This window comes from Neofelis nebulosa, chromosome 13 (genome assembly GCF_028018385.1).
Source record: "Neofelis nebulosa isolate mNeoNeb1 chromosome 13, mNeoNeb1.pri, whole genome shotgun sequence".
Classification (NCBI taxonomy): domain Eukaryota; kingdom Metazoa; phylum Chordata; class Mammalia; order Carnivora; family Felidae; genus Neofelis; species Neofelis nebulosa.
Window position 1 is genome coordinate 896,849 of NC_080794.1, and position 21,762 is coordinate 918,610.

The following is a 21,762-nucleotide window of genomic DNA, read 5'->3' on the forward strand; positions in this document are numbered from 1 at the left end:
AGGTCATGATTTCACTGTTCGTGAGATCGAGCCCTGTGTTGGGATCTCCACTGACAGTGAGGAGCCTGCTTAGGATTCCCTCTCTCCCTCTCTCTCTGTCTTTCCCTACCTCTGGCTCCCTCTCTCTCAAAATAAATAAATAAACTTAAAAAAAAATGCATCAAGTTCCAGCCCCGCGTCGGGCTCTGTGCTGACAGCTCAGAGCCTGGAGCCTGCTTCGGATTCGGGGTCTTCCTCTCTCTCTGCCCCTCCCCCGCTCACGCTGTCTCTCTCTGTCTCTCAAAAATAATTAAAAAAAAAAAAAAAGAATTGTGATAGATGAAAAAAAGCAGTGTTTGTATTTCTTTGTTTACTAGTGACATTGAACTTTACTTTTGGTGGAGTGTGTGTAGAATATGCTTACTTGCTAAATTTGTCCTCTTGGGACTAACCCTTCGCCCGTTTGTTGAACAGCACACCCACTTTTCCTACGAGCTTGCGAGAACCGTCTCCTTGCCCATTTCTGGGCTGGTTTCTCTGCTGTAATCACGTTTCACGGCCCCTCATTGCAGGGCAGCTCCTTTCTGAACCGCAAGTTGAAGTGGATTTGAAGTTATTTACACATTATCAGTTAGCGTGCCGTCGTCCTTGGCTGGCGTCGGGTTTCGGGTTTCACGCTGGCAGGAAAAGCCCTTGTCACCAGGGATGAGACACTTGCTTCCCTCAAGTGTCTTTCCGTGCGCGGGGCTGAGAGAGAGCACTCGATGGGTTTCCGCAGCTCTTAGGGCACCCTTGCTGGTTGGGCGAGAAGGGAGAAGGGGCCGCAGAGCTCAGAGTGACGTGAACCTAGGCGGGAGGACGGAAGCAGTGAGATTTGGGCAAGTAGTGGAATTTCTCTGGGCCTCTGTGACCTCACCTTAAAAGTGAGGGGATGATACGAAGGGGGAGCACCGTACATTTACAGAGGTTAGCTGGGCGGAGACAGTGGGGGTGGGGTCTATCACTAACATTTCACTCTACTTGCTTTATCAACTACCCATTCCGCTACCCACCCTTCAGTCCATCTGAGTTTTTTTAATTAATTTTTTTTTATTTGAGAGAGAGAGAGAGAGAGACAGCACACAAGCGCATGAGCAGGGGGGAGGTGCAGAGGGAGACTAAGAGAGAGAACCTTAAGCAGTCTCCACACTCAGCATGAAGCCCAATGAGGGGTTCGATCCCATGACCCTGGGATCATGACCTGATCTGAAACCAAGAGTCGGACACTCAACTGAGTGAGCCACCCAGGTGCCCCCGATCCATCTGAGTTTTGATACATTTTTATTTAACATTTTTATTTTTGAGACAGAGAAAGACAGAGCACGAACGGGGGAGTGGCAGAGAGAGATGCAGACACAGAATCTGAAACAGGGTCCAGGCTCTGAGCTGCCTGACGCGGGGCTCGAACTCACGGACCGCGAGATCGTGACCTGAGCCGAAATCAGCCGCTCAACCGACTGAGCCACCCAGGCGCCCTGCCTATCTCATTTCTAAAGAGAAAAGTGATCATAACCCCAGTGTGAGAGGGGCCCACACATACCCACCTGCCCCTTCTCTTCACTTTTTTATTCTTTTCTTCCCTTCTGCAGCTAGGGGTTGGCCGCTTACCTGTCTTGAGTCCTCATTTCCTTCCCGTCCCAGGAGACTCCACAGCCTAATTTGAAACCTCTACTTTGACGCCACAGCCAAAGGGAATTCGTCCACGTTTGGGGACATGCCAGCTGCACATTAGGCCAGTTTGGAGAATTATGTGGCCAGGGAGTTAATTCTACAGGAATTAGCACAAGCATTATTTCCCATTAGAAGGCTTGGTCTAGAAAATATTCAGCTGGAGACGACACGTCCCTTTAGTGAAAGTGCAACCTTCCCACAGTCTTGCCATTTTCGCAGCAAAAAATGCCACTGGAAAAAAAAAAAGGGAAAGGAGCTGGTATGAAAATAGGACAGGAGTGGCAGGTGTTCTGGCCTACCTTCATCCCATTCAGTCCCCCCCCCGCCCCCCCATCGCTGAAGTCATGACTGGGAACATTTGTCAAAACATTCGGGAGATCTGACAGCTTGTGGGGCAGGACAACATTCTGGAACAGTCAGCAACTGAGAGCAGTCCGTCCAATTAACAGAAAAAATTACAGGGGCGCCTGGGTGGCTCAGTCGGTTAAGCCTCCAACTCTTGATTTCGGCTCAGGTCATGATCTCGTGGTTCATGAGTTCAAGCCCCGCGTTGGGCTCCGCGCTGACCGAATGGAGCCAGCTTGGGATTCTCTCTCTCTCTCTCTCTCTCTCTCTCCCTCCCTCTCTCTCTGCTCGTCCCCTGTTTGCACGGTCTCTCTCTCAAAAAAAAAAATACTTAAAGAGAAAATAATGAAAATAAATAAATAGATAGATAGATAGATAGATAGATGCACCGTTGGGGTATTAGCATAACAGACCTTAAAATTTCAGAGATTGCCCACACCCACACAATTTGATTCATGTATTCATTAATTCACTATTTATTGAGCATCTAAGTTTTACTTTATTTTAGTTATTTGATTCATTTGATTTGATTCATTTGATTTGAAATCTCTCGATTTCAGGGGCGCCTGGGTGGCTCAGTCGGTTAAGCGTCCGACTTCGGCTCAGGTCACGATCTCCCGGTCCGCGGGTTTGAGCCCCGCGTCGGGCTCTGGGCTGATGGCTCAGAGCCTGGAGCCTGCTTCCGATTCTGTGTTTCCCTCTCTCTCTGCCCCTCCCCTGTTCATGCTGTATCTCTCTCTGTCTGAAAAATAAATAAAAGTTTAAAGAAAAAAAAAAGAAATCTCTCGATTTCATAGAGAGAGAGGAGCGTGCGTGGAAGAGAGAAGCAGAAGGAGACAGAGAGAGTCTTACGCAGGCTCCGCGCTGGGATCGTGACCTGAGCGGAAATCACGAGTTGGACGCTCGACCAACTGGGCCACCCAGGTGGCCGGCATCTACTGAGTTTTAGCCACCGGGGATACACGGGGAAAGAGAAGACAGACATGGCTCCTCCCCCCCAGAGCTTCCGTTTTAGCAAAGGAAACAGACCAAACCGGAAGAAAGGTAGGAAATATAATAAGCATTATCATCCTGGGAAGGCTTCCGTAGTAACCATGTCTTGTATTTTCTGTGCTCTGATGCTGTCACACCTGGGGCCTTGCTGACCTGGAGGGACTGCCCCTTCCAGGGTCACACAACCCCTACACACAGTAAACAACTTGCCCCAAGGGGGTGCTTTTCCGATGTGAACCTACTGACCCAGAGCCCACACCTCTGACCTCCTCCTCTATGGGGCTGTCACACTCAGGATCCCTGCCACCTGCCCGACTCCCTGGCAAGACAGCCAGGGACGCCCCTGCCCCAGAGTCCACAGACACCATTCAAATCAGCCACTTTCCTTCCCACAGAAACCGTAATAATGGCTCGTGCCCACATTTTCCCCTTTGCTCCCTCTGTGTCCTGTTAAAACCTGGTGCTTCCTGAGTGGCCCTGCAGAGCTTGGGGTGTCTATTTCTGGGAAATTGCCAGAATAAAACCCTTTTTTTCTCCACAGTCATCCCCATGTCTGCGTGCCTTACCACACCTGATTAACGCAAAGTCTCGGCCCCTTGAGACAGCCTCTCTGCAAGGTGGTGCTTCAACCGCTCTCCCAAGGATGGGAAGGAGCCAACATTCCCAGACCTTGGGGAAGTTGGGTCCATAGAAAATAGAGACAGCAGGAGCTGAGGCCTCAAGGCGGGAAAGAGATGGGCTTATGTGAGGACCAGAAGTGACCCAGTGGCAGGAACATGGTGGGGGGGACCCGGAAGTGACCCAGTGGCAGGAACATGGTGGTGGTGGTGGGGGGGACCTGGAAGTGACCCAGTGGGAGAAAAACGGGGAGGGGGGCAGAAGTGACCCAGCGGGGGGGGGGGGGGGACCCGGAAGTGACCCAGTGGGAGAAAAACGGGGGGGGGGGTACCCAGAAGTGACCCAGTGGCAGGAACATGGTTGGGGGGACCCAGAAGTGACCCAATGGCAGGAAAATGGGGGGGGGGGCTGGAAGTGACCCAGTGGCAGGAACATGGTGGGGGTAGGAAGGTTCCATCCAGCAAGGTGCATCCCCCACATGTGCTTCCTGTACTGAGATACGGAAGCCTGTGCTACCCCGAGCTCCTTCTTAGAGTCTGTGATGACAGGAGCACAGTACAAATCCAAACAGAATGTCCTCCTGGGGCTATAGAGATCGCCACGAATTCCTCCCACACCACGGTGACGGGAGGGCTCTCTGTGCACGAACTCATGCTCACAAACAACCTGGCACAGGACTAGATTCTCTTAGAATTCTCTTAGGAATTTCCACGAAAATTCCTTTGGAGGATATTTTACAGCAGTTAGCATGGTGTTAATAAACAAGGGCAGAGGGAATCTTTCCAATATTAAACACTCACGTCCATTCTCCTTGCCATCTGTTTTCTTGTAAAATAGTCCCTCAGTATTACCTGTTGCATTCTGCTTTAAGATTCGGCAGTTGAGTCGACTTTTGGAATTTAGATTTGACTTCTAAGGTCTCTGGTGTGAGCAATGGAACTTTCTTAAGACCAAATGGGCTACTGGTCACATTTCCAGCAATTCAGATGCCTCCAGAGTCCTCTTTCAGGCATTAGATCCGCCAAGAATAATGACTATCCTAATTTTTCTTTTTTTTTTCTCATTTTTCTTATTGAGATGAAATGAACATAACATAAATCAACCACCTTGTTGTATTATTTTTTAAATTTAAATTCAAGTTAGTTAACATACGACCTACAGTGTAGTCTTGGCTTCAGGAGTAGAACCCAGTGATACATCTCTTACATAGGACACCCAGTGCTCATCTCAAAATGGGCCCTCCTTGGTGCCCATTCCCCCATTTAACCCACCCTCCCCTCCAGCAACCCTCCGTTTGTTCTATTTAAGAGTCTCTTATGGATTGCCCCCCTCTCTATTTTTATCTTAGTTTTCCTTCCCTTCCCCTATGTTCATCTGTTGTATTTCTCAAATTCCACATTCTTTCTCAAGAATTCTCAAAATTCTTTCTCTAATTTCTCTTAGCATAAAGCCCTCCATCCACGTTGTTGCAAATGGCAAGATTTCATTCTTTTTCATCCCCTAGTAGTATTCCATCGCATATATATACCACATCTTTATCCATTCATCAGTCAATGGACATTTGGGCTCTTTCCACATTTGGGCTATTGTTGATAGTGCTGCTGTGAACATTGGGCTGTATGTGCCCCTTCAAATCAGCATTTTTGCGCCCTTTGGATAAATACCTAGTAGTGCAATTGCTGGGTCACCAGTAGTGGTGCTGGCTTTAATTTTTGAGGAACCTCCATAAAAATCAACCTTTTTTTTTTTTTTTTTCCAAGGTTTTTTATTTATTTTTGGGACAGAGAGAGACAGAGCATGAACGGGGGAGGGGCAGAGAGAGAGGGAGACACAGAATCGGAAACAGGCTCCAGGCTCCGAGCCATCAGCCCAGAGCCTGACGCGGGGCTCGAACTCACGGACCGCGAGATCGTGACCTGGCTGAAGTCGGACGCTTAACCGACTGCGCCACCCAGGCGCCCCTTAACAATTGTTTTTAAAAAGGTTGATTTTTGGGGCGCCTGGGTGGCGCAGTCGGTTAAGCGTCCGACTTCAGCCAGGTCACGATCTCGCGGTCCGTGAGTTCGAGCCCCGCGTCAGGCTCTGGGCTGATGGCTCGGAGCCTGGAGCCTGTTTCCGATTCTGTGTCTCCCTCTCTCTCTGCCCCTCCCCCGTTCATGCTCTGTCTCTCTCTGTCCCAAAAATAAATAAAAAATGTTATAAAAAAAAAAACAAAAAAAAACAAAAAAAAACAATTGTTAATGTTTATTTTTGAGGGAGACAGACAGATCATGAGTGAGGGAGGGGCAGAGAGAGAGGGAGGCACAGAATCCAAAGCAGGCTCCAGGCTCTGAGCTGTCAGCGTGGAGCCTGATGTGGGGCTCGAACTCAAGAACCGTGAGATCATGACCTGAGCCCAAGTCGGACGCTTAACTGAGCCAGCCAGGCGCCCCCAGATCAACCGTTTTAGTGAACAAGTTAGTGGCCTTTAGTACACCCACAATGGTGTGCGGTCACCACCTCTATCTAGTTCCAAAACATTATCGTTACTCCAAAACCCCATACCTACTCCCCATTACTCTCCATTACTCCCCATTACTCCTCTCCCCACCCCCCCACCCCCCAGCTCCTGGACTCCACCTACTTTCTGTTTTTATGGATTTATTCATCCTGGATATTTTTATATAAATGGGATCATACAATATGTGACCTTTCGGGTCTGGCTTCTTTCGCTTAGAATAAGGTTTTCAAAGTTCAGGTACATTAGAGCATGTGTCCGTGCTACAGTCTTTTTTGTGGCCGAATAATATTCCACGTGTATGGATGGACTACATTTTGTTTATCCATTCATCTGTTAATAGCCAGTTGGGTTATTTTCACTCTTTGGCTGTTATGAATGGTGCTGCTATGACCATTCATGAGCATGTATTTGCTTAAGCGTCGTTTGGATGTAAATCAAGGAGCAGAATTTCCGGGTCATCGGACAATGCTACGTTTAACTTTCTGATGAGCTGCAAAACTGTTTTCCAAAGTGGCTACCCCATTTTACATTCCCACCGGCCACGCATGAGTTCCCATTTCCCCACGTCTGTGCCAATACTTGATATTGTCTGTCTTTATTCACATCCTAGTGGGTATGCAGTGGTATCTCATTGTGGTTTTGGTTTACATTTCCATAATGACAAACGATGTTGAGCGTCAAGTGCTTACTGGCAGTTGGATTTTGTGCTGTTTTGTTTTCGGGAGAAAAATCCATTCAAATCCTTTCCCCGTTTTTAATGAGGGGATTTATTTTTTATTGTTGAATGTTAAGTTATTTATCTATTCTGGATACAAGTCCCTGCAGCGCAAGCCCTACTTGTTTGTTTGTTTGTTTGCTTTTTCCCTTTTTTGTAATTCAAGTGCTTGACTTTCGCTTTCATGGCTTAAGTATCCATTTCAAAGATGACTCTCTTGAATAAACATATTGCCAGCCTGATTAGATGATTAGATTAAAAGCCAGGTCACCTCCCTTCACTGAGGCTCCATTGTTTCAGACATCTTGGTTAATTTTGGTAACTGGCCATTTGAGTCACTTGTCTCTTCCCTTCCTGTACCTTACATGTCCACTCTTATGGTTTAAACTTACCAACAAACGGTGAGCCTGTGAAATCCTAGGCCCCCACCCTTGATCCCAATAAAAGCACAACTCCTGATTTGTGCACTCTCTCCCCCAACAAACTTTCTATGTGGCCCCAGGTATGCTGTGTAATTTCCAGGTGTTGGAAGTAATAAACTATTTTTTCATCGCTTCCTGCTGGTTGTTGCTGAAGCGCATCTTGCAATATTATGAACCATAAAAGCCAGTCCAACCACAACACTGGTTATGGGTAAGCTGAGGCCAAAACTGTCCCTTATCAGATATATAATTGTAAATACTTTCTTCCATTCTGTGGGTTGTCTTTTTACTTTGTTGATGGTGTCGTTTGAGGCACACATTTTTAAATTTTGGACTTCCAGTTCAAGATGGCAACTCACTTCCTCTCATGAACACACTGCGTCTACAGCTATGAATGGAACAATGCCCTCTGGCAGGGTGGGGACTAGCTGAGTGACCCTTACACAGCAGGTGGATGAGAAAAATCCACAAAGAAACTGGTAGAGTTAATTTTTGTGTATGGCGTGAGGTAGGGGTCCAAATTCATTCTTTCATACATGGATACCCAGTTGTCCCAGAACCATTGTTGAAAAGCCTGTTCTTTCCCCCCATTGAATTGCCTTGGCCCTTTTGTTGAAAATCAACTGACCATTAGCCAAAGACTACAGATGACACAAGCTAATCCAACCACAGTTCTAGGCCCCAGAGTGAGGCAAATGATACACCTGACGTGGGTTTAGGACACACACCTGCTTCAAAGGGATGCTGTGAGGCCTTCCACCATGGGGGGCACCGTTCTAAGACCCTTACAAACATCATCTCGTGTCAGTCTCATGGGAATCTCCTGAGGGCAAATACAGTTATTCTCTCCTACAGTGGAGGAAACTGAGCCACAGAGGCTAAGCAATGTGGGCAAAGCCATTCAGCTGGTAAAGGGAGAGGGTAAAAGGGGGAAGCTAGGAGTCACATCCAGGGCTCCCAACCACTATACCAGGCAGGAAGCATAGCACAGCCCCTGCCGTGTCTCAAGCTCTCAGAAAAGACCAAAAGAGTAGTGATTATTTATAAAATGAAAATAATAGCATCTACATTACAGGTTTTCGATGATGTGTGCGAGTGCTGTTTTACAGACTCTAAAGTGCCATTTTCCCGGTGTAGGCGACATGTAGCTTTAGGCATTTCCACTGGTTACATTTGTGACATAATGCCACTTTTTTTTTTAAATGTTTATTTATTTTTGAGAGAGAGAGAGAGAGAGAAAGCGAACACACGTGGGGGAGGGGCGGAGAGAGAGGGAGACACAGTGTCTGAAGCAGGCTCCAGGCTCTGAGCTGTCAGCACAGAGCCTTACACGGGGCTCGAACTCACAAACTGTGAGATCATGACCTGAGCCAAAGTCAGAGGCTTTACTGACTGAGCCACCCAGGTGCCCGCCCCAGACTTGTTTTTGTGGACGTTCTGCTGGCCGAGGAGCCTCATCTAAAGGGGTGTATTTCTGCTCCAATCTTAAACCAGCAATGATGCACAGAGAATAATGTAGGCTTGTTGTTTTCAAAGCTTCTTCAGTCTCATGGAAAGTTTGGTTCGTCTATTTCTGGAGAGGTTTCGAATACATGGAACCCACACCCTCACAGGCACGCGCACACACAGACCCGCATGCCCCAGTCGGGGAAGCCTTTCCCTTGAGACACTTTATTATTTAGAAAGGAAAAGCAACGCATGAAAATAAGTCTTCAGGTTGCAGAGAATTTATCTGCCGACTACTGTTCTCATCCTGATATTCAGGAAATAAAGATGCCCTAAATAGCAAAGGCAGATAATTACTGCCTTCCAAAAAGAAGTTGGCAAGAACTTCAAAGAAAGGAAAGCCAGTTCGCTTCCATCAAGTACGGTTGCAGGTGATAAATTTGCTGTGAATGTGGAGGTGGTGGAAACCCAGCGTAAGCATCAATGTCAATTACCCTCGGCTGTTCCAAACTCCCGGGTCACCTGTACGCAGTGCAGGTGTTTGTGATGCCAATCCTAAGGCAAATTTGCCTCCTTTACCACAGGGACTCTTGCTTTTGTGGCAAGTTGGCCTGTGCCAGGAAGAGGGAAGTCAGCCCCAGAAAGGATCACTTTTCTTGACCCTTGTAATTTCCTATTGTGGCTGTCTAATAGTGAGTCACCCCAAACTTAGTGGCTTGAACAATATGAACTTACCGCCTTGCATTTCTGGAGGTCAGAAGTCTAAGTGGATCTCAAATCAAGGGGTTGGCGGGTCTGCATTCCTTCTGGAGGCTGTAAGGGAAGATTCCATTTCCTCAGAGGCGTCTTTCCTTGGCTCTTGGTCCCCTTCTGGCCCTGTGGTACTCCCGTCTCTGCCCTCAACCATCACGTCTCCTTCTCTCACTCAGAACCCCTGCCTCCCTCCTGTAAGGACTCTTGTGACTATTTTGGATAATCCAGGATACCCTCCCCATCTCAAGATCCTTACCTTGCTCACATCTGCGAAGGCTCATTTGGCCATAGAAGCTAACAGGGGGTACAGGTCCTGGGATTGCAAGATCTTTGGGGGCTGTTATTCTGTCCATCACCCCATGATAGGCTCTTGTGCTTCCAAGGGAACAGGTAAGGAGCCCAGTTTGCTACAAGTTGAGGCAAGAACAGATGGGCACAAAGTTGTAGTTGCGTTCCCAAGGGAGCAGGCATCCTGGAAGATGACCCAAGCAGCCAGAGCAGGTGGCCTTGGCCTTCTCTTTTATTTTTTAAAGAAATTTTGAATTTTAGAGTATTTTTTAAGGTTTATTTATTTGAGAGACACTTGAAAGAGAGCACGCACAGGAGCTGGGGAGGGATGGAGAGATTAGAGAGAGAGAATCTCAAGCAGGCTCTGAGCTGTCAACGCAGAGTCTGATGTAAGGCTCGATCCCATGAACCGTGAGATCCCGACCTGAGCTGAAATCAAGAATTGGACGCTCAACCAAGCCACCCAGGTGCCCTTAAAGTAGTTTTTGATTTACAGAGAAGTTATGGAGATAGTATAGAAGGTTCCCATATACTTCATACCCAATACCCGTTATTAGCATCTTAAATTAGTGTGGAACATTTGTTACAATGAACTAACACTGATACATTATTATTAACTAAAGTTCATTCTTCAGATTTCCCTAGTTTTTTGTTTTGTTTAAAATTTTTTCTAACGTTTATTCATTTTTGAGAGAGACAGAGCATGAGTGGGGGAGGGGCGGAGAGAGAGGGAGACACAGAATCCGAAGGAGGCTCCAGGCTCCGAGCCGTCAGCACAGAGCCCGACGTGGGGCTCGAACCCACGAACCCTGAGATCATGACCTGAGCTGAAGTCAGACGCTTAATCCATGGAGCCACCCAGGCGCCCCTAGATTTCCTTAGTTTTTATCCAGTGTCCCTGTTCTGTTCCAGGATCCCCTATTTCCTTTAATTCTCGGGTCTCCTTGGGTTCCTCTTAGTTGTGACATTTTCTCAGACTTCCCTCGTTTTTGATAACCTTGACAGTCTTGAGAAGTGCTGGTCAGGTATTTCGTAGACTGCCCTTCGGTTGGGATTTCGTCTGACGTCTTTCTCCTAATTATACGGGGGTCGTGCATTTTTTGGAGGAAGAGCACAGATGGAAGGGGCCATTTTCATCACACCAAGGTTACGCACATCAGCATATTATCTTGGTCACTTGGCTGTTTGTCAGGTAATGTACTACAGCTGGAGACACGAACTCGTTTCACGAACGAACTCGTTTCACGCACGAACGCGTTAGGCAACGCGTTTAATATACGCGTTGCCGAATACAGCGATATTCAGTTGTGTGTATACACAGGGTGTAGAGTGCATACTTTCTTGCTCTGCCAGCTGAGAGGCCCTCTAAGCAATGATACCCACGTAGCAATAAGCACAGCCAGCCCCAGAACTCTGCGTCCTAAGACCATTCTCCGATAAAAGGAACCCAAACTCCCTGGAGAAATGGCTGAGTCTAGGACTAGGACAGAAAATACACAAGGGCAGCCTGGAGTATCTTGTGCCAGCAGGTAAAGGAGTGATCGAAAAATCCCAGTGAGGGCATAGATCAAACTGACACGAGAGCCAGTAGCCAAAACGGGGAGAATCTGGCCTTCTCTTTTAAATAGCGGGGATGGCTGCTACCAGGAACCGAATGGTATTTCACAACCAGCCAAGGCTACACAGACATCACCACGTCAGTTCTCACAATATCCTTGCAAATATTTTTCTGTTTATGGACAAGGAAGTGGAGGCTGGGGATGGTGAAGTGAACCCTCCCTCCCCCCCCCCCCCCCCACCGCCCCAAGATCACACATCTGGGAAGCGACCTCTAAGATTCATGGCTTCCAGATTCAGGGTCTGCTCCCAAATGTCACCCACTGCCTGCTCCCACAGCCTCCGGAGAGCCCACAGAGGTCTCATAGGCCAGGACTCCTACCTCTGGTGTGGTTTCTTGCGCATCTCACCTTCTCCAGGGGACAGTGGGCTTGTCAGGGCAAAACAGATGTCTCCCTTTCGCTTGTTCTCTCCCCCAGGCCTGGTGAGCCCTTCTCTAAGAGGTTTAAAGCAGAAGGCAGACTTATCATGCCTTTCTCTGTTTTACAAGTCACATCTCTAAAGACTCTCTGCGCTTCAGGGGGTGCCCAGGTGGCTCAGTTGGTTAAGCGTCTGACTTCGGCTCAGGTCATGATCTCACGGTTCATGAGTTCGAGCCCCGTGTTGGGCGTATGCTGACAGCTCGGAGCCTGGAGCCTGCTTTGGATTCTGTGTCTCCCTGTCTCACTCTCTCTCTCTGCCCTTCCCCACTCGTGCTCTGTCTGTCTGTCTCTCTCTCTCTCTCAAAAATAAACATTAAAAAAAAAAAAGATGCTTGGTGCTTCAAGCCAAGATTCCTTTCCCTTTAATTTAGAAGCTTCCAGAACCTATGAGCCCTGCATGTCCCTCAGATAGGTCCTCTGTCCTGACTTAAAGAGGGAGACAAGAAGCTGGAGCCCTTCGTGCCCCTGCAGAGGAGGGGGAGCTGGTAAGGGGAGCGGGGCTCTTGCAGCCAGCTGTGCCCCACCACCTGCCACAAAGTCCCTTTAAACAGGTCATGGGGGGGGGGGACCTAGGTGGCTCAGTCCTGATGTTGGCTCAGGTCATGATCTCATGGTCCGTGGGTTCGAGCCCCCCATCAGGCTCTGCACTGACAGCACAGAGCCTGCTTAGGATTCCCTCCCTCCCTCTTTCTCTCTGCCCCTTCCTCTACACCCCCACCCAAAAATAAATGAATAAACATTAAAAAAAAAACCAAAATTAAACAGGTCATGGTGGCTGACAGCCAGTCACTGCCGTCTGTCCCAAAGTTGAAGGCAGAGCTCAGCATAACGGTAAAGCCTGGGCCACCTTCAGACTGGGGAACCAGAAAGCCAACCTTGCCTGGTCTGGACTGGCTTTTGCCTAAAGGAGGGAAGACCAGGTTTCTTGTGATCCTTGTGGTGCTTCCCCACCCAGGCAAGGGGGTCTGTGGGCCCTAATGACCTACCCAGGGTATCCAGAAGTTTCAGAGCAAGGATAGCTTGTCTGCTGAAGGTGTCGGAATCTAAGATTGTCAAGTCCCCCCCCCAGGCACAGTAGGGGGGAAAGACATGCCCAGAGGACCCACACCCAGCTGCTTGGACAGCACTGTCTTCCTACCCTTAATAGAGCTGGCTCTGGAAGGAGGGAACTTTTCACTTTCTTTACGTGAGGATGTGTCATTTCAGTCTATCTCCATCTGTCTCTATGCGATGGCAGACAACCGGCTGAAAAGTGAACAAAGCAATTAAATGTTCTCTCTGTCAGCTAGATGTCAGCTGGGCTTGTGTGGTCTCCTAAGATTGAAATAAGATAGGCTTGGGGCGCCTGGGTGGCTCAGTCGGTTGAGCGTCCGGCTTCGGCTCAGGTCATGATCTCACAGTCTGTGGGTTCGAGCCCCGCGTCGGGCTCTGTGCTGACAGCTCGGAGCCTGGAGCCGGCTTCAGATTCTGTGTCTTCCTCTCTCTCTGCCCCTCCCCTGCTCATGCTCTGTCTGTCTCTGTCTCAAAAATAAATAAAATCATTAAAAAAAATTTTTAAAAAACACAGAAAGAAGGAAGATAGACTTGAAGCTTCATTCCATCCCGCGCAAAATCCAATATCCTCCCTCTACAGCTCAGGAATAGAGACTCTTGTTTTCATGTCCATACTTTTCTCTGAGCTAGCCAGCTTCATTCAAATCATGCATCATTTAAAACTCCGTTAGAGGGGCGCCTGGGTGGCGCAGTCGGTTAAGCGTCCGACTTCAGCCAGGTCACGATCTCGCGGTCTGTGAGTTCGAGCCCCGCGTCAGGCTCTGGGCTGATGGCTCGGAGCTTGGAGCCTGTTTCCAATTCTGTGTGTCTCCCTCTCTCTCTGCCCCTTCCCCGTTCATGCTCTGTCTCTCTCTGTCCCAAAAATAAATAAAAACCGTTGAAAAAAAAAATTAAAAAAAAAAAAAAAACTCCGTTAGAGTCAGAGATACAAGTAAGAAGCCACGTTTAACCTAACACATATGTCACATAGATGCAAACGCATACGTGGAAACAGTTACAGATGTACGTATACGTGGGCTAACGTACACACACATCAGTATTCCCGAGCGCTGCCTACCCAGAGGGCCTAGAAGCGAGAACAAACACCCCAGGAACAACGAGCACCCCAGCGCCAGATCTTGGTTTCTAAAGACCCAGGAAAAGGCACCACGGCTCCTTGGCGAAGTGGTTGGTTCTAGAGCCGGGGGGGGGGGGGGGTGGGAATACACCACGTGGCTGGAGCAGATCACAGTAGGAGCAAGTAAGGAAGTGCTTGATGAACAGCAGTTTGTGATGCCAGAGGAAAGGGGAGCCAACCCGAAAGAGCACCTGACGGCCAAGGCCAGAATGATTTGACAGCAAAATAAATAACGTGGCATTGGATCATAGCCCAAAGCATAAAATATAGATGTCTCCACACGGATGTAGATTACGACTGAATTTGTGAATAAGGAGTGAAGAGGGGCAGCCCCTCCTTATGAAAGATTCCAAGCAATATATGGGGAGACTCTCCACTCCGGGCTGTGGGTGGAGCTTCATCCCCTCCTCTAAGCTCTAAGCCTGGGTTCCGGAAAACACCGTAGGGAAAGTACAAAACAGCCACTTCGGGTGGAGAAAGCTGGCAGACACCCCCTTGGCCACGCGAGGAGGGTAAATGCCACCAAGGATGACATGTGGATCTCATGCGTCCCTCTCTAGGATGTGATGGAAAGGGCACTTGGCCTCTTTCATATTCTTTCCTCATAACGTGTGTCTGATCATGAGAAAAACATGAGAGAAACCCAAATTGAGAGCTCCCCTATGGTGGCCCCTTGGGTGGCTCAGTCGGTTAAGCGTCCGACTTTGGCTCAGGTCATGATCTCACGGTTTGTGAGTTCGAGCCCCGCGACGGGGTCTGTGCTGATGGCTTGGAGCCTGGAGCCTGCTTCCTAGTCTGTGTCTCCTTCTCTCTCTGCCCTTCCCCTGCTCATGCTGTCTCTCTCTGTCTCTCAAAAATAAATAAACATTAAAAATTTTTTTCTAAAAAAGAAATCATGATAATTAGATGCACCAGGGCTCCCTGGGTGGGGTCCTGGAGCAGAAAGGACATTCATGGGAAGCTGCTAAAACCCAAAGAAAATTCTGGAGTTCAGTTAATAGTAACGCACTTTGTGGGCCTTTCCTAAAGATTTGGAGACATGGAGAGTTTTCCCGGCTCCAAGCTGAGTGTCAGAGGGATCATCTCCCCCGTGCAGAGCTCCTGCCACTGCCCCCTCTCCTCTTCTCCCCTTCCCTCCCACCCTAGTTCCTGGGCATAGCTCAGGCAGAGGAATTTAACCTCTCTTATTTACTGCCCACCACCCCCGCCCTCGTCTATGTGAGGGGAGTTTTTACAATTGGCCTTTTTTCCCCACAGTGTGCAGACTGGCCCGAGACTGGAGTTCTCAGTTGGCAGGGGAACAGCCCTGCAAACAAGAAAAGCCCTGCATTAACTCATTTAGAGGTGGGGCAGTGCCAGCCAGGGAGGGCACCGAGCTTCTAGAGGGGAGGCGGGCCGAGGATCTCCCAGGACTACCACGGGCCAAGATGGCATTCGGGAGCCCTATGTGTCCCAGAGCAGTAACTGTAGGCTGGCTTCAGAGCTTCAGGACAGAAAGGGACCCTGGAGGTGACTATTTTGTCCCTTGTTTTACAGATGCAGAAGATAAAGCCCAAGGTGGGAGCACTGAGTCATAGAGGAATTGTCCCAGAGTGAGGTCGGGGGAACCAGGATAACTCAGCCTGGAAGGAAGGAAGGAAGGAAGGAAGGAAGGAAGGAAGGAAGGAAGAAAGGAAGGAAGTGAAGGAGGAAGGGAGGAAGGAGGGAAGGGAGGAAGGGAGGGAGGGAGGGAGGGAGGGAGGGAGGAAGGAAGGAGTGAAAGAAGGAAGGGAGGAGGGAAGAAAGGAAGGAAGTGAAGGAGGAAGGAAGGAGGGAGGGAGGAAGGAAGGAAGGAGGGAAGGAAGGAGGGAAGGAAGGAAGGAACAAAGGGAAGAAAGAAGGAGGGAAGGAAGGAAGTGAGGGAGGAAGGGAGGAAGGAGGGAAGGGAGGGAGGGAAGAAGTAAGGAAGGAGGGGAGGAAGTGAGGGAGGAAGGGAGGGAGGAAGGGAGGAAGAAAGAAAGGAGGGAGGGAAGGAAGGAGAGAGGGAGGAGGGAAGGAGGGAGGGAGGGAGGAAAGAAGGAGGGAAGGGAGGAAGTGAGGGAGGAAGGGAGGAAGGAGGGAAGGAAGGAAGGGAGAAAGGAAAGAAGGAGGGAAGGAAGGAGGGAGGGAGGAAGGGAAGAAGGAAGGGAGGGAGGAAGAAAGGAGGGAGGGAGGAAGGAAGGAGGGAGGAAGGAGGGAAGAGAGAGAGGAAGGAAGGAAGGGAGGAAGTGAGGGAGGAAGGAGGGAGGGAAGGAGGAAGGAAAGAAGGAGGGAAGGGAGGAAGGGAGAAAGGAAAGAAGGAGGGAAGGAAGGAGGGAGGGAGGAAGGAAGGAACAAAGGGAGGAAAGAAGGAAGGAAGTGAGGGAGGAAGGGAGGGAAGAAGGAAGGAAGACAGAAAATCAAAGCGCCCTGCCCATGAGGCCCGACCTTGGCTGTAAGCCCCTGGAGAGGCAGAGGGCAGGCTTCTCTCCCGCTAAACGCAGCCAGTGAAAGGGGCGCGTATCCTCTCCTCCCGTCGCCTAAAGACGCCGGTCACTTCTGGTGGCAGAGGTACACAGCCTGTCTGCTGCCACCAGCCATTGTCAAATAGTTCGGGGGCTGGGGCAGGAAGCAAAACTGCGTGCATCCCTCCATCCCAAAGCTTGGCAGCTCAGGGACCCCCGAGCGCGGGGCCGGGTGGGCTCTGTGCCCTGGGAGGGGCCTCCTCCTGCACCCTCCGGGGCAGTACGGCCCCCATTTCCCAAATTAACTCTCCTTGTAGAGCCATGACATTAACCGCCCTAGTAAACATGCCCATATGTTACCAGAGAGAGAAAGCAATTAAGCCCAGATCAGCCACAAACTAGGTCAATTTATATTACAGAAACAAGCCCCGGGGTGGGTGGGGGGCACAAGGGGGCAGTGGGGCCAGGCAGGCCCACGTGTGAGCTCGGGGGCAGGTGGGGGCACACAGCAAGGGAACAAGGAAAGGCACCTTCTTCATTTTCCCCGGAGGCGGCCCTGGGGACCCCCAACCAAGCTCAGGTTCAGGGATAAACTCCCTCCAGGACCAGATCGCGCTCCCCACCCCCCCAACCACTGAGGCTCACCCATGGCCGCCGGAGTCCCTGGGACCTAATAATACACGCAAATCAGAAGGCAGGCTGCAGGCCCTGGCCATGCAAGGAGAGGAAGAAAGCTGATACCTGGCCCAGCCTGTCCCCACTGGCCTTGCCCTAAAGCAGCAGGGTGTCCGGCCCCAGAGCCAGAGGCCCCCTGCCTGGGTGTGCCAGAAGCGCCCTATATTGAGAGGATGAGCGCGCCAGGGGGAATGGCAGGCATGTGGCCCGTGGCAGGCATGTGGGGTGAGCTGTCACAGCGAGCCCAGCCCAGGAAGGCTGCCCGCTCCCCACACCCTCCTTCCTGCCCCCAGGCTCCCGAGCCAGCTCCCAAGCTCCCAGAGGATAACAAACCCCGCGACATGGAAAAATCAGGGAGCGCAGGCCACCAGGAAGACTGAAAAATTAAAACCCTGCCTAAGGAAGGTGGGCGGCTGGGTCCTCAACACTGACTCTGATTGAAGCGATCTAAGAGAGAATGTGTCCTCTTGTCTTTTTCACCAGGAAGCGGCCTGACGGCTCCCCGTTTCCAGGGTTACCCTAGACTCCTCCACAATCTCCGCCAAGGCGTTCTGGGGGGGGGGGGGCAGTCCCGTGGCTCAAGGGAAGTGACGGGCCCGTGATGGAGGAAGAACAGCCTGGGACTGTGTGATCGACTCTGGGCCTCGTCTTTCAAACCGGCAGAATGGGACTACGGCTAGCTTTCCTCTTGGGCAGGGTGCTCCTTGGCCACAAGAGAGGGTCCCCTCCCTCTAGTCCACGATGGGCGACACTCTGTAAGGCCTGCTGCTGCTCCCCCGGCAGCCCCTCACTGAGCCAGCCCTGGAGGGAGGAACCACATGGGCCCTGGGGCCCCTTTCTGAGGGGGAGAGTGTCTCAGCCATTCCAGCCAGGCCGCGATGTCCCCTGGGGCCGCGAACTACACAGGAAAGGGAAAATGACCACACACAGGATGGGAAGGGGGGGGGGTTTCTTGCGGTGGGGTGAGCATGTGGGAGCCAGGCACCTGAGGCTGTGTCTGGGAGAATGGGGCCCTGGGCTCCTGCCACAGTGCTCAGATAGGTAGGGGAAGGGGGAGGGGAGGGCAGGGCAGGAGAGGACAGCGTGTGCATGGAGCCTGACTGGCAGCATCTGGATGCTCTGGACTGTTCCCCAGGGCCTACCAGGGCCACTCTTGGCCTTCAGGTTTGAGTTCAGGGCTGCCTGCATGGCTCAGTCGACTTCGGCTCAGGTCATGATCTCACAGTCTGTGGGTTCGAGCCCCGCGTCAGGCTCTGTGCTGACCGTTTGCTCAGAGCCTGGAGCCTGCTTCAGATTGTGTCTCCTTCTCTCTCTGCCCCTCCCCCGCTCACGCTTTGTCTCACTCTGTTTCTCAAAATTAAATAAATGTAAAAAAAAAATTAAATAAAATAAAGTTTGAGTTTAAATCTGTGCCTAGTTGGACAAGAAGAAAGGGGGAGAAAACAGGCTCCTTGTCAGTGTCCCTGGGCTTCCTTCTAGGGTCAGGCAGTGTATGAAGGAGAGGGCAGCTGCCTGTTCTGGGGGTCCCCTGAAAGGAGAAGACTGTGCCAGCGGCCAGGCACCTGCTCCTACAGGCATGACTCTCGGGGCACTGGAGCTGCACTGGGTCCGGGGCTCAGCCTACCTGGCCCGCAGCCTCAGGGCGCAGGCAGGTCCTGGGCCCCTGGGTCACCAGGATCTTGCTCTGAACGTGGGGATCCTTGCCACGGAGAGACCAGAAATGCTCACACCTCTTCTCACCAGGCCCAGGAGCCGGGAAAGAACCGTGGGACCGGCGTCGATCCTGGGGACACAAGGACACACGGACACACGTGAGTTCTAGCTGTGCTTTCGGTGCAAAGCATGGCAAAAAGGACGCACAGGTCCCAGCTCCCCCAGTTCTTCCTGGCAAGAGCGAGCTCTAACTCTCCTCTGCCCAGCACCTCTAAAGCACCAGGATTGACGTCATCAATATTCACCCCACTATCTGACGCAAGCAGGTGAACTTCAGAAGGCAGGGCTCAAACAGACGTCTCTGATCAGGATGCGTCACATAACCGAACGTCAGAGGAGGAATGTCATCCCGGAGAGTCTCCAAATGGAAGATAATCCAGAGAGGCTCAAAGACACATTGGCAGAGAGCCTCTTGCCCTTGACCCCTGCTCAGAAAGGCTGGCGTACCTACCCATCACAGATCCCAGAGAAAGCAGCACTCATTCTCTAGCAGGCGCGGGGGAGCAGAGCTCTTCTGCGGACACCGCCAGAGGAAGCCCAGGGCCCTGCAGCCCCCTGGGCGCACCCGACTCGGACACGGGGTGTCCCTGCAATCCTCCAACCCCACGAGGCTGAGCGCACTAACCCCCCCCCCCCCCATTTCACAGCTGAGGGAACTGAGGCTCGGGGCCGCTGAATTACTTGCGCAAGGTGACCTGGCTTGCGGGCCGGTGGCCCCCTCCCCCATGTGACCGCCAGCCCCAGTCTCTCGCATTTGTCTGTGACCATCTGCGGTGCGCTCCCGCTGGCTTGCTGGGTGGGAGGGCACAGCCTTCCCGCTGGCTGCGGACGGGGCCTATTGTGCTGGGTGTCACCGGCAGGTGCGATGGGCGCACCTTCCCCAGCCCCTCCCGCAGCTGCCACCACCCTCTGGGGCCAGAGCTCCGGCTGCTGGGATCCTGGGATCATTCGTGTGGCCGCTGCCCAAGGCCTCCCAGGTCTCCCCTCCCCTGTGCGGCAGCAGCTTAAAGCGCCTGGTTGTTAAAAAGGCGAAGATCTCCTAATAAGAGAGAGGGATCGCTTTATAATTCCTATTTAGACTTCTACATTATTCCCTCGGTCCTCATTCTCTGCCATCAGATTCCCCTCCTCCAGTTGGGAGGCTTATTTAACGAGTCAGATATGAGCAGGCGCTGATATAAAAATAGAGGCAGGCGGTGGGAGCTGGCACCGTGACTCACCGGGTGGCAGGCGGTGGCGCTGGGCAGACAGCTGCGGCCCTCCTCCCCTCCCCCCCCCTCCTCCTCCTCCTCCTCCTCGGCCCCATCCCTTTTCCCCCTTTGCCTTCTCCCCTTCCTCCCTTTCCCCCTTCCCCCCACCTCGCCTTTCCCTATCTTGCTCCGCCCCCTCCCTCCCCCTCTCCCCTCCTCAGTGCACAGAGCAACGTCCTCAGAGCAGACACTGGATAGAGCGGTGCTATTTGAGGCAGGTTTCCCCCAAGGCTCATTTACCATTTAAGATTCCTCTGCATTAGTGCCTGACGAGGAAACGCCAAAATAGCACGAACTCTCGTTCTCGTGTGCTCTTTCCGGATTTTCTACGGAGAACATTCCAGTTCTAATGACCCGCTGTGCCAGCTCCAAGGTGGGGATAGACTGGGAGGAAGTGAAAAGGCTTCAGCCCAGGGGCATCCCACCTCAGGCCCCAGGCCCCACCCCCACCTCAGGCCCCAGTCCCCGCCCCCACTTCAGGACCCAGGCCCCACCCCCACCTCAGGACCCAGGATGTACCCCCATCTCAGGACCCAGGCCCCATCCCCAACTCAGGACCCAGAATGTACCCGCATCTCAGGCCCCAGGCCCCGCCCCCACCTCAGGAGCCAGGCCCCGCCCCCACCTCAGGCCCCAGTCCCCGCCCCCACCTCAGGCCCCAGGCCCGCCCTGCCCTCCCCACCTGCCGCTCCTGCTCCGGGACCGCCAACTGCCTGGCTGCCGCACGAGCCACAGCTCACACTGGCTCCCGTGTTCCCATGACTGTGGGTGAAAGTGGGTCAGGGGCCCGAGAGCCGTCGTGGCGTCCGTCCCGCCGCCTCCGGTGATGCCCGGTTTTCTCTCTGTCTCTGCCTAAAACACGTCAGTGGCTTTCCACTCTTAGATTAAGGAAAAACTACATCCTCTGCAAGGGAGGGTCTGCTCAAGCTGGGGGCGCCTCCCGCTGCACCCTCACCCCGCACCGCCCTACACCCGAGCCTCGCCCGGCCCTCCTGGGGCCTGGGGGCTCCACCCTCCACCCCACCCTGGTCTTGAATGAGCTGCTCCTTTGCCCTTGGCCTGCTAACTTCTCTCGACCCTTCAGACGTACCTCCACCTGCACTTGTTCATTGAACCCTTCTGTGTGGCCCTTGGCTCACTCTGTATTGTCACACGCCGCACCTCTCTTTCGTCGCATGTGCCAGATTTACAGACTTACGTTGATTTGTGTTATGTAACGGACATGTCTCCCTTCACCCTGATCCCGTAAGGCCCCTGAGGACTGAGCCCCTGAGTCCTTTGGCTCACCCTTTTATCCCCTAGCACCGTGCCTGGCACACAGGAAGTGCTCAGTAAGTGTTTGTTGAATGAATCAGCACATTAATTGCTGACTGGTGGGTATGCCCCTAAGCAGGCAACAGTGACAGCGCTCGGGATCCTTTCGGAAAATGGGCTAAGGAACGAGCAGGGGGCGCCTCGGTGGCTCAGTCAGTTAAGCGTCCGACTTCAGCTCGGGTCACCATCTCACAATTTGTGAGTTTGGGCCCCGCATGGGGCTCCGTGGTTTCAGCTCGGAGCCTGCTTTAGATCCTCTGTCCCGCGCCGCACCCCCACCCCTTCCCTCTGCCCCTCCCCGGTTCACACTCTCTGTCTCAAAAATAAATAAAACCTTTTGTAAAAAGGCAAGATGCAATTATAAAAAAAA

At 51.8% G+C, this 21,762-nt stretch overlaps 1 long non-coding RNA gene across 3 annotated transcripts; it reads right to left on the reverse strand.

The window, feature by feature from the left end:
* Positions 1–329: 329 nt before the first annotated feature.
* On the reverse strand, positions 330–20,925 carry LOC131492498 (uncharacterized). Of its 3 annotated transcripts, none has more exons than XR_009252076.1 (5): positions 20,761–20,925; positions 18,740–18,898; positions 9,464–9,541; positions 1,627–1,920; positions 330–825 (listed from the first exon to the last, which is right to left on the reverse strand). It is a non-coding gene; the product is annotated as an uncharacterized LOC131492498 (long non-coding RNA). The 3 variants fall into 3 exon arrangements; XR_009252075.1 differs by lacking the exon at positions 20,761–20,925 and adding an exon at positions 20,319–20,495; XR_009252077.1 differs by lacking the exon at positions 20,761–20,925 and adding an exon at positions 20,049–20,159.
* Between the last annotated feature and the right edge of the window lie 837 nt (positions 20,926–21,762).